Source organism: Nematolebias whitei, chromosome 6 (assembly GCF_014905685.2).
Source record: "Nematolebias whitei isolate Nwh7 chromosome 6, NemWhi1, whole genome shotgun sequence".
NCBI lineage: Eukaryota > Metazoa > Chordata > Actinopteri > Cyprinodontiformes > Rivulidae > Nematolebias > Nematolebias whitei.
In genome coordinates, this window is record NC_056503.1 from 1,794,203 (window position 1) to 1,798,604 (window position 4,402).

Consider the following 4,402-nt stretch of genomic DNA (forward strand, 5'->3'; position numbering starts at 1 on the left):
ATGGTCAGCTGGCTGCGGGGTTCATCTGAAATTGGGTTGCCTCCAAAAATCAATTAATTATAGATGTGTGCTTAACGATTCCTTTAGCACATCGTACTCATCTGCTCACATAAACGTATGTTCATGCTGCTGTTGTTCGGCATATTGTTTGGGGCTATTAGTGTTTAGCGTATTTCTTAGATCTTTAGAATTGTTTCTTTTATAATTTATATTTTTGCTATCATTGGATGTAACTGGGTCACATTTCCGTTCCACCTCATGTTCCACATGTGATGTGAATGACAATAAAGAACCCTGAACTTGAATTTGAATTATTCAACAAGATTTGTATTGGTTGCTAAAAGACCAACAGAATTATAGTTTGTCATTAGATTATCATTGCCCATGCTCACAATATATTTTGGAGATTAGTCTCAGCAACTACCACAACAATTCAATATCTGCCAAATACACTGAATTCCAGCTATTTAAATGTTTCCAGTGCCATTCAGCTGTGGCAGACTCTGGTTGACTCCAAATGTTTATCAGTTTATTGTAGAGGTACATTCAATAATTACTTTCTGAAATTTTCTTTAAAGTCCAGGGGTTCAAGAGACATTTTGCTCTCACACAAGTACACACCCATACACAGATGGGCAAATTTCCCTTTCTGCAAAATTAACTAATATGATAAAAAATAAAAATGTTGGCTTTTTCTGTCTATTTTCCATTCAAATAATGTGTTGTTTACAGTCCTTTGCAGGATTTTCTCTGGTTTTCTGTAAATGAACCCGTCCCTTCCCAGCACTAAGTAGAAACCAGAGAGCGGTGAACTACAGAACCACCTTGGTGCAATTCACCATATGGACGACAGATGGCGTTCCAGGACTATAAATTCCGTACAGACGGGACGTGTCAGGACTTTGAGTACCAGCAGGTGTCGCTGTTTCTTTGTGCTCAGGATCAACTTTCTGTCAAGTCAAGTCAGATTTATTTATAGAGCACATTCAAAACAGAAACTGTTACCAAAGTGCTTAACAAAAATATCACAACATCAAATAAAAAGTAGCAAGATATATTTACAGCACATGGAATAAAAATATAAAACCGAAAACATAATTAGAAACAATGAAATACTAAATCAGATCATGTTATGTCAAAAGTCAAGGAAATAATAACAAAAAGCATAAACTCAGTCAGAAACAATGAAATACTAAATCAGATCTGATGACCTTGTGTTAAATAGGAATAATAACAAAAGCATAAACAGAATCAGCATCAATGAAAGACTAGATCTAAATCCGATCACCCTGTGTTAAATGTCAGTGAGTATAGGTGTGTTTTTAGGAGAGCTTTAAAAGCAGAGACTGAGGTGGCCTGTCGAATGTTGATGGGCAGATTATTCCAAAGTTTAGGGCCCACGACTGAAAATGCTCGATCTCCTCTGAGCTTCAGCCTGGTTTTTGGTACGGCCAAAAGCAGCTTGTCTGATGATCTCAAAGCCCGAGAAGGAGTATAAAGATGAAGAAGGTCGGAGAGGTATGATGGTGCGAGGCTGTTGATGCACTTGAATGTCAGCAGGAGAATTTTAAAATTGATTCTGACACGCACAGGAAGCCAGTGAAGGGAGGACAGAACCGGAGTAATGTGCTCAAATCTGCGAGTTCCTGCGAGTTCTGTCGAACTCATGTTGTTGGTCATCAAGACATAGTTACGTTAAGATGTTGTGTTTGTGCAGCTGTTTAGTTGAGTGAGTTTGAACAGTACGATATAAATCTGATACCAAGTAAATATCACCGATCCGATCCTTTTACCTTCTAGGAGCAGCCTGCGCTGTTTAATGTAGAGGAGAGAAGTTTGTCATGTTTCATCAGCCAAGTGATTTGGCTGATTTTCTTGATGTTTATTTACGTTTTAAACCCCAGAATATGTTTTAGAAGGTATACATTATAAGTCAATACAGCATCTACCAAATTTGTTAAAATTAAATCAGTTCAAAGTGTAGAATTAATGTGTTAAGAGAATTCTTCTTGGTTTTTGTTTGTACAGAAATAAAATAAAAGTTTTCCCTTTTGTTGCACTTTTGTTTGATTGTTTTGTTAGTTTTCAAAATAAACATAGTCTATGAATATGTTTTTGCTTAATAACAGTATATTTAAAGTGTAGCATTTCTTTAAAAAATGCAAATATCTTGCCACCTTTTGTTCCAGAGTTTTAAACTGAAACCATCTTGAGGAATGATGGAGTTGCTGTATGGCTAATTGATCATATTTTGAAACGGGACTGTCATGCTCACAGTACGTGTTGGGAATAACTCTCAGCTGTTTCTACACTAGATGTAGTTCAATATCTGTAAAATGTGCTAAGTTGTGGACATTTCTGGGTTTGAGAAAGTTGTGATGCCACATTGGATGGGGTTGACTCCAAAAGTTAATCAGTAGATGTACATCCAAAGATTTTGAATTTCATTAAACCCCATCCACTGGTTCATGAGATATTTTGCTAACAGGAAGGCAAAGGAACACAAACACAGATGGGCAGACAAGAGAAAAACACAAGTGGAAAGTATCCTGATGCATGCTCAAGTGGAAAGTATTAATCGATGGTATCGGTGATATCGATCCACAGACCTCTATGCAGGGAGGGAGGGTGGAAAGTGGGGGTGACTTCAGCTCGTGTCCCACATTTGCAGAGTGATGAGCGCGCGCTCAGACCTCACGGCTCAGAGTTAGCAGCAGTCGGTGCTCGGGGGAGAAGAGGTGCACGATGGGGAAAAAGCAGGAGGAAAACTGGGCTGCAGAACTTTTTTAAAGGGACGCGCGTGCGGTTCTGTGCACAGACGCGCCGCAGCAGAGCGCACACGAGTTCTGAGCAGCAGAGATGGCTGCGCGCATTAGTTGGTTTGTTTTTTTCACACATCTTCTGCTCGAGTCTAAAACACCTCTCTGCATGGAGGTGGACTCGTGCACACCTGTCCGCGTGGATCAGCACCGGCGGGAGGAGCGTGAGGACGGAATCGTTTTCAGACTGAGTGCGTTCAGACAGGGCTTCTCCCTCCACCTCACGCCGGATTCTAGTTTCGTGGCCGCGGGCAGCCTCCCTCTGCAGGAGTCGGAGGAGCTCAGGAGGTGCTTCTACTCCGGGACAGTGAACGCAGACCCGGAGTCGTTCGCCGCGCTCAGCTTGTGTAAAGGTCTGCAGGGGGGGTTCTCCTATCATGGCATGGAGTACTTCATCAATCTAGGCTCCGCGGAGGCTGCAGCTGCCTCGGAACAGGGAAACAGTTTGGAAAAGACGCACGTGATCCGCCGCCGGAGCCGCGCTGCGCATCCAGGGGCCAACTCCGCCAGCAAGTGCGGAGTCCCTCCTGACTCCCCCCTCAGCCTCCCTCTGGACAAATACAAACACTTGAACGCGACTGGCGGTTTGACGGACGCCGTCTTGAAGTCCTTAGGGAGGTCCAAACGGTTCGCTTCGGTGCCCAGGTTTGTGGAGGTTCTGCTGGTGGCAGATGAGACTATGGCCAAGTTCCACGGGGACGACTTGAAGCACTACCTCCTGACCCTGATGTCGGTGGCAGCCAAGCTCTACAAACACCCCAGCATTCTGAACTCCATCAGCATCGTGGTGGTGGGCTTCATGGTGATTCATGACGCAGACAAGGGTCCGAAGGTCTCCAGCAACGCCGCACTGAGTCTGCGCAACTTCTGCTTCTGGCAGAACAAGTTAAACAAACCCAGTGACAGGCATCCTGAGTACTGGGACACCGCCATCCTGTTCACTAAACTGGTAGGAAGTGATTTGCCATTTTGAACATTCTTTTTCATGTCTCCTTATTTTGTATTTGGTTGTAAAATTCCACACATTTTCTGTCAGAAACATCCCACTGAATGGTAATTTATGGTCAAAAACAAGAATAAACCGGATATTTACAATATACGGTGTGTATGAAAATATTCACCCCCTTGGATGTATTTTGCTTTAATTGATGTCTAAATCAGGCATTGTTAAAATTAACTGAGCTTCACAAAAAAAAAAAAAAAAAAAACTATTTTAAGTGTCAAAGTGAAATGAAATTTATACAGAGTAATACAAATTTTAGTTAAAAAAATATATTGTATGAAATAAATATATAAATAAATTTAAAATAAACATTCAATCCCTTTAAAGTGACTTTCTGAATTCAGCTAAGAGAAACGTCAGGGAATGGATACAAAATGATTTTCAAGGCCCTAAACATGGAGTTCTATTTCATCCATCATTAAGAAATGGAAGGGATGTGGGACACGTCTACCAAAAGCAAAATCTACCAAAAGCAGGTCGTCTTGACAAACTGAGGGACCATTCAATTCAATTTAGTTTATTTATATAGCGCCAAATCACAACAAAGTTTCTCAGGGCACTTTACAGCAACATTCACATA